Source organism: Phascolarctos cinereus, unplaced genomic scaffold, assembly GCF_003287225.1.
Source record: "Phascolarctos cinereus isolate Bilbo 61053 unplaced genomic scaffold, phaCin_HiC Scaffold_4;HRSCAF=312, whole genome shotgun sequence".
NCBI lineage: Eukaryota > Metazoa > Chordata > Mammalia > Diprotodontia > Phascolarctidae > Phascolarctos > Phascolarctos cinereus.
The window spans coordinates 304556740-304571785 of record NW_027555847.1 but is presented as its reverse complement, the minus strand read 5'-3'; the positions used below and the strand labels follow the sequence as shown (position 1 = coordinate 304571785).

At 34.9% G+C, this 15046-nt stretch overlaps 1 long non-coding RNA gene across 1 annotated transcript in view; it reads left to right on the top strand.

Moving 5' to 3' along the window:
• The window catches only part of LOC110222209 (uncharacterized), a 49422-nt gene extending 35377 nt beyond the window's left edge, over positions 1-14045 (top strand). The window contains exons 2-3 of the long non-coding RNA XR_002328313.2: positions 7971-8059; positions 9851-14045. This is a non-coding gene — a long non-coding RNA (uncharacterized LOC110222209). The remainder of the gene's footprint in view (positions 1-7970; positions 8060-9850) is intronic.
• Positions 14046-15046: the final 1001 nt, after the last annotated feature.

Below are 15046 nucleotides of genomic sequence, written 5' to 3'. Positions count from 1 at the left end.
AGGACCAAGTCGCAATTTCAGACATCCTGATTTCGTAATAATTATAAACTAAACATATATCTTGACTTGCTCACTTAATGCTATAATGCTAAAACCTGGGGAAAATCCTTGAAGCTTGAAAAACATGAATTCAAGACAAATGATACATTCCTTTGTGTGATAGGAAGGAAATATGTGCAACTATTTATACTTCAAGAGTTCAGATAACGGCTCAAAAGAAGCATTCAGGAATGGTTTTGATGAAGTAGATTATTGACAGATTCAGAAGGAATACTTTGAATAGATTTTTTAAAAAATTGTTTAAAGTAAATATTATGGGAAATAGCCAGAGTCTTTCATAAAACATTCAGTAATGCCGTTCTCAGAGGCAGAATCCTTGAAGGGAAGGACTTCAGCAATGACCCAGCATGAGAATTTTGTTACTGGTATTTAGCATAGGATTAAATAGTTTTCCTAGATTATCTGTTGTTATAGTGCATCTGGAAGGAAAGGGAAGGGAAGAAAAGGAAGAGTATATTGCTGAAAATAGCTAAGCCATTCACAGTTGATCATCGTTACAATATTGCTATTACTATGTATAATGTTCTCCCAGTTCTGCTCAGTTGACACAGCATCAATTCATATGGATCTTCCCAAGTTTTTCTTAAACTCATTATTATAGCAGAATAGTATTCCATGACAATCATATACCACAACTTGTTCTTCCATTCTCCAATTGAAAGGAGTCCTCTCAATTTCCAATTCTTTGTCACCATAGAAAGTACTGCTAAAAATATTTGTGTACGTATAGATCCTTTTACATTTTCTTTAAACTCTTTGGAATACAGACTTAGTAGTGATACTTCTGGTAAAAAAAAATGTGCCTAGTTTTATAGCTTACTTCTAAATTGTTCTCCAGCATAGTTAGAGCAGTTCATAACTCCATCAACAGTGCATCAGTGTCCCATTTTTTCCACATTACCTCCAGCATTTATCATTTTTCCTTTCCTGTCATGTTATCCAAGCTGATAGGTGTGAGGTGTTATCTCAGAGTTGCTTCAATTTGCATTTCTCTAATCAGAAGTGATTTAGGACATTTTTATATAACTAAAGCTTTGATTTCTTCTCCTGAAAACTGCCTGTTGACATTATTTGACCATTAATGATTTGAGGCATGGCTCTTATTTTTTTATGAATTTAACTTAATTCTCCATATATTCAAACATGAGAACTTTGTCAGAGAGACTTGCTTTTTTGATATTACTTCACTGTCCATAATACCTTTTAGCAAAATATAGTTTCCCTGCTTATCTCTTTTAATTAAATCTGTTTTTGCCTTTTCTGTTTCTGCCTCATTGATACCCCTACCTTTTTGTGCTTCAGCTGAAGCCAATAGATTCTGTTCCAGCCCATTATTTTAACTCTATGTGTGTTTGTCTTTTTCAAATGTGTTTCTTATAAACAGCATATAGTTGGAATATCGTTTCCAATCTGTTCTACCATCCAATTCTATTTCATTGATGAGTTCATACCATTTACATTCACAACTATATTTCCTAACTGCATGTTTCTCATCATCATATTTTCTTCTGTTTATCCTTTTCTCTTTTTACTCTGTCCCTTGTCAAAAGTCTGATTTACTTCTATGCTCCTTTTTATCACTTCCTCCTTCCTTCCTTGTTAGATGAGATAGATTTCTATACCCAACTCAGTGTGTGTGTGTGTATAATTTTCCCTCTTTGATCCAATTTTAAAGAAAGCAAGGTTCAAACATTGCCCAACTTCCCATTTTTCCCTCCACTATAAAAACTCTTCCTTGCACACCTGTTCTTTGTGAGATAATTTTCCCCATCCTTCTTCTCCCTTCCCCCTCCTTCCAGTATATACCTCTTTTTCATCCCTTCGTTTCCCAGCATAATCAACTCACACTCATGTCCTTTATCTATGTAGACCAATTCAAAACTACCCTAATTATGATAAGTTCTTAGGAGTTAAATTTATTATCTTTTAGAAATATTTAGAAATATTAACAGTTTAACCTTGTTGATTTCCATATGATTTTTCTTTCCTATTTACCATTTTATGCTTCTCTTGAGTCTTATTTTTAAATGTCAAATTCTCTTCATCTGTGTTTTTTGGGGTTTTTTGTAAATCAGAAATGCTTTCATGTACTCTATTTCATTAATCATCCTTTTTTTTCTGAAGGGTTATACTCAGTTTTGCTGGGTAGATTATTCTTGATTAAAACCTAGTGCCTTTGCCTTCCAAAATATTCCTATCAAAGCTAATTGTACCCTTAGCATGGAAGTTGCTGAAACTTTTGTAATCTTGAATATGGTTCCATGATATTTGAATGGTTTCTTTCTGGTTGCTTGACATATTTTCTCATTGATCTAGGACCTCTATAATTTGGCTAGAATAGTCCTTAGAGTTTTCATTTGGGGATCCCTTTCAGGAGGTGATTTGTGCATTCTTTCAATTTCTAGTTTAACCTTCTACTTCTAGGATATTGGGGCAATTTTCCTTTTTAATTTCTTAAAATATGATTCTTAGGCTTTTTCTTTGGCCTTAACTTTCAGATAGTCCAGGAAATCTTAAATTATCTCTCCTTAATCAATTTTCTAAATCAATTGTTTTCCTGGTCAAATATTTCACCTTGTCTTTTAGGTTTTTTTTCCATTCTTTTGACTTTGTCTTATTGTTTCTTGATGTCTTATAGAGTCATTAGTTTCCACTTGCCCAATTCTAAATTTTAAGAAATTATTTTCTTCATCGATTATTTTATGTACTGTTTCCATTTAGTAAGTTCTACTTTTAAAAGAGTTTCTTTCAGTTATGATTTTTTTTTGCCTCTTTTATCATTAAGCCAATTCCTTTTAAGATGCTTTTTTCTTCAATATTTTTTAAATTTTCTTTTACCAAACAGCTAATTCTCTCTTCATTTTTTTATTGCATCACTTTAATTTTGTGTATCTTTTTTTTTCTCTACCACTTATACCTTTCTTTAGCTTTTCCAGAAATGCTTGATGGACTTCTAACAATTTTTTTTTTCTTTGAGGCTTTGTTTGTAGCTGTTTTCACATTGTTGTCTTCTTTTGAGTTTGTGTCTTGATCTTCCCTGTACCATGGTAACTTTTTATGGTCAGGTTCCTTTTTCGGTGTTGTTTGTTCATTTTTCCAGCCTATTTATTGAATTTGATATTTATGTTAAAGTTGCTCCTCTGGTGGTGGAGAGGCACTGCCCCAAACTTCAGATTATTTTCAGCTACTGTTTTCAGTACTAGGGGTTCTTTAAGTTTTAGGTGCTTTCAAGGTGGTATAATCTTGAGAGACATGTCATCACTTCTCTCCTGGTCTGCACTCTGGTCTTCTCCCCAGGAAAGAACTCTGATCCCTTGCAGCCACAAGCCCTTGTACTCCTGTATGCCCTGAAACTGTAACCAGGGTCCCTGCTCCATTGTAAATGACCATGAGTGCTCCTATACAATCTAGAAATGCAACCTAGAATTCTGTATAGGCAATAGATTTGCCAAACTGTACCTAGTACTATTTCTAGCTTGGGGTTTTCTATTATCTTTTCTGACCAGTTGTGCAACCTCCTTTCCATTTCTAGGCAGTAAGAGCTTCTGAAGCTTCTGCTGACACTGTCTCAGTCACTTACAAAGCCCACCACTAATGTCTCCTCTCTGTGCTCTCTGGGTTGAAAACAACCCCAATGTCATAGACCTCTCCTACCGACCTCCTAAGTTTTCTTGGGCTGGAAAAATGTCTCACCTCTACTTTTTATGATTTATCTCACTCCAGAATTTGATTTGATATATTATTTTAAAGTTATTTGGTGGGCAATAATGGGAGAGTTTGGCTGGATTGCTACCTCTATTCTACCATCTTGGTCTGCCTCCTCTTAACTTCATTTTCAATTTTTTTTTCTTGTCCCACTCCTTTCATGAACTAGCTCTTATTTAAATCTGACTTCCCCCAGATTACACAATCTCTTGGGCCACACTTTTTCTGTACTGGTTGCACCTTTACTCATTCTTCTGAGTTCCCTGATAAAAGTGGAAGAGTTGGGATACTTGGTCCCCATTGCCACTTCCAGGTTCTCCCCACCTCCCTTATTCCACCACTCAGTAATTTCTTTTTCTTTGAGGTTCCTAATACTCACATCTAACACCTGATCAAAATTCTGATAGCTGTTGTCTATACATGCTCAAGTTTCACCCTTTATTTCCTCAATGAGTTTGGTATATGCCTTACAAGTTTTCTCTCCTCCTTAACTCTTGCCCTCATACTACTTGATACAAACATACATATTGATTCTCTCTCAAATCTCCAAACTGCTCAAATTTTCATCCTACTCACTTCCCATGAGCTACCCCTCCATCTCACCTTAGCCACACACAAAAGGTCATACCCTTGGTCTTTTCATCATTCACAAATACATTATCTCTTTGCTCAATAATTTCCCAAATCCCCTTAAATGCCCATGATCTATTGGCTTTTCACTTCTCTCTCTGTCTTCCCTTACAAAACTCTACTCTTCACCCACTCCATGATTTCTAATCTCTTTACTCCTCAATTCTCTCTCTGACCAGCCTCCCTGCACTAATCACTCTATCATTTTCTCATCTTTACCCCTTGGTGATACAATTTAGCTCTGTGCTGTGTTCCTCTCTTGTATCCCTAGGCTTTCTTATCACATTCCTGGTTACACTCAGCTAAGCCTTAGACTTGGATCACTCCCACCTTCCCTCTTACATTTATGCTGCCAAATAGAGATGGAGAAAAGCATATAACTTTTTGCCTCTTTATCTCCTTTATTTCTTCTTTATCTCCTTCACTGGATCATTTTCTAAATCATTTCCTCTAACCATAGGTGTTTCTTAGGATTTTGTCATGGAATTTCTTTTGTTCTCCCTCTATATTACTTTATTTAGTGATCTCATCAGCTCCCATAACATTCAATTACCATGTCTATACTAAAGATTCTTAAATCAATATATAGACTATACTGACCTCAGGTTTTGTATCTCCAACTGCCTTTCAGACATCTCAAACTAAATATCCAGTAGACATTTTAAACTATGTCCAAAATAGAATTCATGATCTTTCACCCAAACCTTTTTTCCTAATTTCCCTATTGCAGTAGAAGGCAACACCATCTTCTCAGTCCCTCAGTCTCACAAACTAGAAATCATCCCTGACTCCCCATTTTCTCTCATATCCCATGATCAATCTGTTGCCAATGCCTATTAATTTCATCCCTGAAAAATCTCTTGAATAAGTCCCCTTCTCTCCTCTCACAGTGTCACCACTTTAGTGAAGATCCTCATTACTTCATATCTCCATTATTATAATGCCACCATTCTAGCACAGGCCAGTATTACCTCATGCTGGTGGGTCTGCCTGCCTCAAATCTCTCCCCACTCCTACCCATCTTTCATTCAGGCACTAATGTAATTTGGCTAAAGTGAAAATCAATCATGTTTTCCCACTCCCCTTACTCAATACACTGCAGTGAATCACTCTTGCCTCTAAAATAAAATCTAAAATACTTTGGCATTTAAAATCCTTCATAATATAGCTTCTCCTACCTTTCCTACCTTTCCAGTATTTTTCCACCTTATTTTCAAATATTTACTCTTTGATCTAGTTGCATTGGAATCCTGGCTCTTCCATGAACAAGAAATTCCATCTCTGGGATAAGATTATTTTCTTGGGCTGTCCACATTGCCTGAAATACTTTACCTTCTCTATTCTAACTGTTGACTTCCCTGACTTCCTTTAATTTACTACGGGAAGCCTTCCCCAACCCTTCTTAATTCTAGTTTCTTTCCCTCTGTTGATTTTTAAAAAAAAATTATCATGTATATATCTTGCTTTGTATATATTAGATTAAGCTTCTTGAGGGCAGGGACTACGTTTTGCCTTATTTATATCCCCACTGTTAGCACAGTGCCTGGATCGTAATGGGGGGTTAATAAATGTTTGTTAGTTGATTGAAAATAGATCAATGAATGTGGTGTGAAACTTTTTAAATATAGAAAACAAATTTAAGAAATTAAAAGAAAAACACTTGACAAAGAAATACAAGAAGCTATTCTATATGCAACAGATACATTTCATATCTATAAAAATGTTGATAAATTGTTAGATAATAGGATTAAAAAGAGGAAAACCAAATTACCAGTGTGAAAAAAAAAATTATAAGAATTCACAACAAATGAAGAAGAAATAAAGGATGTTATTTGAAACATTTTTTCAGCTATATGCCAATGAAATATACAACTTAATTTAATTTAAATGGATGAATATTTACATAAAAAAATCCAGATTTATACAATAAGAAATAGAGAGTTAGAAAAACATGATCTCAGAAAGAGAAATTAAAAAAAAATAACAGCAACCATAAATATACTCTCAAAGGGGTTGGGGGACTTCTTGCCCTAGAGATTCATAAGCAAATTCTATCAAACATTCACAAATAAATTAAATCCTAAAATTATTTACAAAAATAGGCAAAAGAAGTCATATCCACATTTCCTTCTATAATATAAATTAATTCTATATATTTGGGAGGGGGATTATGAGATAAATAGCAATTGTGATGAAAAGCAGAGTCATTGTAACATTTTTAAAAATGAACAGAAGAGAACAGAAGGAAGATGAGAAGTTAGCACAGATAAGAAGGACAATTTTGAAAGGAAGATTATTATATACTTGAATAAAGAAAATATCATGAAATAGAGATTCATTTTTTCATAGATTCTTCCTTTATGACTTCTGCTATGAGCATAAAGATGCAGTTTTGTGGTAGTTAAGTACAGAACAAAAAATATAGAAGTACTTAAATAAATAGAAAAAAATGCAAACAATTAAAATTATGTGGAAAATTGCTTCACATCAGTAATAATAAGGTTGCACCAGAACACTGGGCCTGAAGTCAAGAAGATGTGAATTCAAATCTATCCTCAGACACTTACTAGCTATATGACTCTGGGCAAGTTACTTAACTTATGTCTGTCTCAGTTTCTTCAATTTTAAAATGAGTATAATAATAGCATCTACTTCACAGGATTGTTGTCAGGATCAAATGAGCTGATATTTGTAAAGAGCTTTGCACAGAGCGTGATACTAAGTAAGTTCTTAATAAGTATCCATTCCTCCCTTCCTAAGAAGAAAAGGGAAATCAAAACAACTTCAAAGTTTAATCTCACACCTAGGAAATTGGCCAGAATTACAAAAGATAGTGAAGGTCAATGGAAAGGTTGAGGTCAGATAGGAATACTAATTTACTATTGTCAGAGTTTTAAATTGGTCAATCAAGGTGGATATATATGAAGAATACAATTTGGATTTATGCTAACAAAGTGATTAAAATGTCAATATTTCTTGATTCAGAGATCTTATTGTTAAATTTGTACTCCAAGATGATCAATGGGAGAAAAATCCCATATTTGCCTGAATGTTTATAGCAAAATATTTTATAATTGTAAAATATTGTAAACTAAGGAGGTCATTAATGGTTGCATGGCTAAACAAACTATGGTATATGAATGTAATGGAATATTACTGGACCATAGGAAACAAGAACTGTAAAAACTATGAGGAGGCCTGGGAAGTCTGATAAAAGTTGATGAAAAGCAAAGTAAATAGAACCAGGAAAACAGTACACGAAATAAATGCAGTAATGCAAATGGAAAGAACATCAACAGCATAAATTAAAACTGAATAGTATGTAATTATTATATGTTTGCCACTGAAGAAGAAAATTGAATTTCCTCTTGAAGAACATGGATGAGAATGAACTTTCTCCCTTCTTTTCAAATGTGCGTGTGTTTGGGGGTGGCGGTGGGTGGGCTATGGGAGTGGAAAATTTCAAATGCTGTCAGACTTATTTGATGTTCTGGGTAGCTTTGCTTATCTGACATCACCTCTCTCTCTCTCTCTCTCTCTCTCTCTGTCTTTTCTTTTTTACTGGGATGGAGAAGAGAGAGAAACATGTTGGGAAATGAAGATGATGATTTCTAAGAGTATCAGCCAAGCAGTAAAATATACAAAGGAAAAGAAAAATGGTGAAGTAAGTATTATAGAAAACAAGTGACAAATATTAATGATAGTATTTAACCAGACCTGTGACTTTTGTGTTAAGGTGAACTCATTATCAGATGAAGGAAGCACACCTACCAATGAAGATGAACACCCTTTCAGAAACTGAGAATGCTCAAGAGTTGCCTAGAAGGCTGAGAAGTCAGCTAAGTTGTCCTTAATGTGAAAGTGTCATAGGAGGGACTCAAACTTATGTCTTTCAGGTTTTGAGTCTGTTTCTCTATCCACTACACTACCCTGCCTTGCTTGGTAAGATAGCAAAAATAAGAATTTCAAGGAAAGAAATTACCTGAAGATGTATAAACTACATGAATTAGCAGAATAAAGAAGTAAAGGAAAATTTTTATTTCTTGTCTACTTAACAAAATTATGTGAACTACTGTATGATATTCTCTAGACCATTGTGGTGCTTAATTAGCTGAGGTAGTTAGGAGGATCAGAAATGTAAGACTTGGAATCAGGAAGACCTGAGTTTGAATCCTGGCTGAGAAACTTACTAGCTATATGACCCAGGGTAATTTCCTTATCTGTAAAATGGAGATGTGAAATACCAGGTAGGTGGCACAGTGGTAGGAGTGCTGAGTCTGGAGTCAGGAAGACATCTAATTGAATTTAAATCCAGCCTCAGATACTTACTAGCTATGTGACCCTGGGCAAGTCACTAAAACCTGTTTGCCTCAGTTCCTTGTCTATAAAATGAGCTGAAAAAGGAAATGGCAAACCACTCCAATATTTTTTGCCAAGACAACCCCAAAGTGGGTCATGAAGTCAGACATCACTGAACAAAAACAACAAAATGGGGATAAAAATGGTCCCTAACTGATAAAGTTGTTGTGACAAATGAGATAATGTGTAATATCTTTGCAAGGCTTTAGTGATCTATAAATGCTGGCTATGATTATTATGTTATGGATAGCTAGATGTTTCCTAGAAACCAAACAGCAGTTTTGCTGAAAAAGAAAAAAAAAATGGTTTTGAAGAATCCTGAAATAAGGACTTGATAGCAATAAAAATATATAAATAAACCATAATGAGCATGTTTTATTCCTATTTCCTATAAGACTTAGGAGTACTTATGTTAAGGAAGTATTAATATTTATTGGAATATATGCTTTTGTCAGACCCACCTAATGGTAAATATATACCTTTAAAAACAAGCAACAAAACAAAACAAAACAAAAAGAAAGCATGATTTTCATTTAGCAACTGTTCCTTTACATTTTTCTTGGGACTTGATATTTAACATTAATAGACGAATACATAATCATTTAGTCATTTAGTATATGCACTTAAGCAACAATGTGCCTTAGAGTGAATCCTCCTTAAGCACTTAAAACCAGGGTCTGTGAATCCAAGATTGCCTCTTCATAGATGATCACCTGATCACTGCTTATTTGGTACTTACTATAGGATAAGATCTACTATGTGGGGGCAGCTAGTGGTGCAGTGGATAGAGCTCCAGCCTTGGAGTCAGGAGGACCTGAGTTCAAATCTGACCTTCAACACTTGACGCTTACTAGCTGTGTGACCCTGGGCAAGTCACTTAACCCCTATTGCCTCCCCAAAAAAAATCTACTGTGTGGTGGAAAGGGTCTTAGAGATCTTTGAGATTCACCTCCACAGTTTCATAAACCAAGACACAGTGACTCAGAATGGCAAAATGACTTACCCATATTCTTAGTGCTAGTACCACAGTTGGCTACTTTCCCTTTCATTTCTTTTCATTAGTTCCCTTGTTATTCTGGACTTTTTGTTCTTCCAGATGAAAAGAATTAAGAAAGGCCTCCAGTAAGACAGTTGGACCTTTTGTGGTGAACTTTTAGGAAGGCATGAATGAGAGAAGCACAAGATGAAGAGGCATGAAGAGGTTTTTATCTGCATTATTGGAGTGAACCACTGAATTGAAGAAATTACAGAACCACTTGAGTATTTGCAGATTCAAATTTCATCTTAATATATTTGGCCCCATCCTTTGTTCTATGAAGATGTTTTGGGATTCTGACTCTTCTCAATATGTTAGCTATCCTTTACAAATCATGTCTTTTAGGAATGGGCAAGCCAACCACCTATCTTTTTGGCCACCTATACCGTTGCTAAAACTGTTAGATAACTTAGAGTTAACCACTGACATTTCATTGGAGACCCCCTTTCAAATTCTTATTCAATTACTGATGTCATTTTTTAAAATACATCTGACTATGAACCAGTACTAAATCTAGTTACTATGTCTTTCTAGCTGACATCTTACTAACTTATTCACAATAATAGCACGAGAGACTTTTCTTTCGAATACTTTCCTAAAATCAAATTAAACTATATCACATGAAATCTGATCTAAAGACCTCAGAAATAAAGAAACTGAGTCTAATCTGACATAACTTGCTCTTGAATAAACCAAGCCGGCTCTTATGTGATCATTGAATCACTTGGAGACATCCAATAACTATCCCTTTAATAATACATTCCAGAATTTAGCCATGAATCAAAGTTACATTGCTGGGAATAAAATTTGTATATTCCATTATTTTCCCTTTTTTATTCCAACATTAGCTCTTCTCTAATGCTGGGGTCAAGCCCCTCTTCTCCAAAATTTTTCAAAGATCACTGATAATAGCAAAGAAATTTTATTTACCAGTTGTTTTAGTATTTAAGAATGTACTGGACCATCAATGACTTGAACTCATTAAGGGCAACTAGATAGTTCCTCAGTCTCTCTCGGCTTAAATTGCGTAGAGTTCCTTGTAGTCATTTTTAGCTTTTTCCATCCAAAGAGCTTTTGTTTTTTTCTTGACAGAGGAAATGTGATTAAAATAATAATTAAACAATTATTTCTTCTTTCTATCATCTGTCATTATTGGCCCATCCATCTATTCATCCTATAAATGTTTCAGTCTTCCTCTTTTCCCTAACATAATGAAAAAAAAAAAAACAACAAAGAGACTTGTTTCATCAAACTATGTCTACAAATGTGTGGTACTACCTAGGTCTCTTGGAATGTTGTCATCAGAAGTGTCCATCCACATCCATAGGCTTTCTTTCTCTGTTTTCTAATTATCCTATATCCTACTTACTTCAATGGTCCACTCTCATCTATGTGCTCTGTAAGAAAAGAAGCTGACAAAATAATTTCCATGAATATGTTAATGAATTATGAAGGTTTCGTGCATTCCCCATCTCAACGTTGTTTCATTTCAATATAGTACCAAAGAAATAGGACTCTGACAGATCAGTTTGAGGCACTTCAACAGGAAAGATGGTTTTTTAATAGAGTGTCCTCTAGCTACACAATAGTGTGGTAATTGGCTACACTACTCTACATGAGCACAGCCCAGAACACAAAAATAGCATTCATGCCATCTATACACTAAAATTTGCAAGGCTGGAAGGGAAACATGCTAAATTCCAGAGAACTATCTGGGGTTGCTTACTAAACTAGGATCTGAAAACCATAAGAATATGCTTTGTCTCTATACACTTCCACTTATGCTTAGTTAAGGAAAGAGCCTCAGATTTGGAGTTAGGAGAACTGGATTCACATTTTGAATTTTTGTCTTACTACTTTCATGTCTTTGGACAAACTGGTCATTCTTTTGTGGCTTCAGTTTCCATATCTACACAATAACAGGTATGGATAAAATGATCACTAAGATTCTATCCAGTTCTAAAATCCTGTGATCTCAGAATTTAAAGGTTAGGCTCCAAAGCTGCAGCGCAGCCTTAGGGAGACACCTGCATTGTGTACATGCCATCCTGAGTAATGTCTTTTCTGTTTCTGTGAAGATGGGTGAACTGGTCACTGTTTGCCTTGACAAGAATAAAAGATTTTTCCTATTAAGTCACCTTGAGTGCATCCTCTCATTCCAACCCCTGGGCTTCATGACTGCCAAACCCCAGCAGCCATTTCTATAATAACTTCCATTTCTATAGTGCTTAAAAGTTTGCAAAATACTTTACAGATAATATCATATTTGATTTTTACAAAAATCCTGTGAGAGAGGAATTACTAGGTTTTTATTATCTTTGCTGTACTTACTGTTTTTGTTGCTTCTCCTGTTGCCATTGTTGTTTGGACCTATAATTTCATCTGTTGGGAATTTGTAGCATGGAAATTCTGCACTCTCCTCCCCTCCACCCTCCCAATCTCATAGCAACTCTTCTCTGACTTAGAGTCTTAAAGAGTTGTCTATGGCCACTGACCTAGCCATGGACACACAGATAAGAGGTGTCAGAGGTGAGATTTAAAACAAAGCCTGACAGTCTACCTACTATGTCACACTGTTAGTCAAAGTCAGCTATGTCATGATAATTGATATTCTCACCCTATAACTCTATCTGGCTTAGCAAAATTATGGTAATATATTCCAGTATTTATGACTCCTTTGGGAAATTCTACTTTAAAAGAAATATTTGGTTTCTCAGAACCATGTAGTTCTGAGCTTGATGTGGGACAGGTTTTTCAAGTGAAGTGTAATTGTTGCATTGCACCAGAAAGCAGCATTTCAGATCAGATTTGCCTTTTAACCAGTTGCCTTGCAAAAGTGCACTAAGGATAACAGTTTTTGCTATTTGCCTCAGTACTGCTCAGAGCCACATCATAAATTCTTGACTTCTGCCAAGCACAGAGAATTTTCCTGCAGTAGCTCTCAAGAAATATTCCAAGGCCAGGGGCATTGCAGTACAGGGAACACAAACATTATAATAATGAATAGTCTGCCCAGTATTTTTGCTGGTTACTTGAGTAAAATATGAGTAGCTATTTTGTTAGTTGAATTGCTCAATGAAAGTTCTGTTAGGCCTGTCCACTGCATAAAGAAGTACGGAATGACACTACATAATCAGTCTTAACAAATTTTATTTGTCACTCCATAGTTTCTAAATGAACCTTAGAAGGGAATGGAGGTGGATCTCAAATCATAATAGAAAGGTGAGAAACCTGATGTGTGTCTCATTCTGATTTTAATGAGATTCATTTGTTGGAAAGGGATATTACCAGTTTCTTTTTTCCTGCAATAGTCCAAAATATGATTTGGAGATAGCATGCATTGGAGGCAGGAAAACAAATTATTACATTTAAACAGGATGTTGATTATTTCTAAGAGAAAGGGGGAAAAAGTATAGTATTTGGTGATGAATTTGTTTTCATTGTTTCACATCGCTTCCTTGAGTTGGAAAGGGCTTGGAGCAAAAACTAGTTTCTCCTTCAAACCAGATTCCAAAATTCAATATTTTCATGTACAAGATTTTCATCAGCTTTTCTCTATACTTGCCAGAGTCATAACAATGATGCATTTGATCATGCTGGAGATGGGTACCTGGAAGAAAGTATTTCTTCATGTTGGAAACTGTACTTCCATTTTTAAAAAATGAAATCTTGCTTATATTAAAAAAAGGAAAAAATACTCTGGAACTTTGAACAAACTTACGTGCTTTTCCAAGTTTGTCCTATTACTTGGCCAATGTATTCTGCACAACTCAGGCAGATTCATCTTAAAGTTCCACTCTCCCTATAAGCTCAATTCAAGCTCCAAATTCTATAATTCATTTCTTATTGGATGTATCCAACAGATATATATGCACTGGATTTCATAACATGGGGATGATGAAAGAGTATTTAAGAATACAACATGGCATGATGAAAGACATATTTGTGTGGCAAAATCTAGTACTTTGGGCATTTTAATTTTTTTCAGTTAGTAGTTTTTCTGTCCTCACTTTACCCCTCATTAACAACAAAACAACAAAGTCCTTGTAACTTGTGTCAAAACAAATTCCCACATGGGTGATGTTATAATAGGATAGTAATATTAATAATATAATATAGTAGGATATTGTATTATATTACATTATTTATAACTCTCTGTGTGTGCTTGTCTCAATCTACTACTTCCTGAGTTAATCAACTCTTTTTCAAGAGTTGGATAACATGTTTTATTAAAGTGCTTTTTCTTTGCAATGTTGTTATTATTGTAATTATTCTCCTAATTATTTTCAATTCACTCTTCATTAGTTCAGACAAATCTTCACAGGTTTCTCTGAAACCACCCCCTCCATAATTTCTCATAGCATAATAGCATTCTCCTTGTATTCATGTTCCATAATTCTTTCAGCCATCCCTTAACATATAGCATTTTGAAGTGCTAGAAACTAGTTCAATTTCATTTGTTTTCAAGAGGAAAACTCAGATCTTCACTGGAGGTTTCCTGAGCCTAAAATGCAAAATGACAATAGATATTAATGACCTTAAAAGAACAGCAGAAGATATCACCACACATGCTGATGGCCACTCCCAAGACACAGAAATATATTGAGGTTTTCAATATTAAAGCTCATATATACAACACCCACCCACCCTTCCACCCTCCTCCAGAGAGAATTGAAGAGATTAGAAGATCAAGTTGTTAATGATGAAAATTGAGCAAATCATACTGAATCCATCTTGTGACTCAATTCTGGAGCTAGCTCAGTTCCCTTTTTATTTAATTATGAGTGTAGTCTAATTCTATCTTATTAAAAAAATTGATTATGGGAATTGGTATACTACTTTCATGCACTGTTTGGGCCTAGCCTTACATGACCAGAAAACTGGACACCCTCTCTCTGCTGTTTAGAGACACTTAATTAAGGACCTAGGTTATGCTGGCCAGAAACCCAGTCAGATCCAAAGATTGATGCAAGGAGTTTACTCAAAATTGTACATCTGAAGCAACCCACATTTTTTATTCAAAAACTAGCCCCAAATTGATCAATCAGTCACTGTTTCCAAGTTCTTTTGATTGTTTACATGCACGGAACATGTCTTTTTCTGAATTCAGGGAATTGCACCTATTTGCTCTCCCCTTACCAATTTGGAAAGTTCCTAATCTTTCCTCCAATTAGAAATTAGACTACCCAATGCTGTATTGTTTCTCTTTAATTAATTGGTCTTATTTGATTATTTGCTTTTAATGCATAAAAGTCT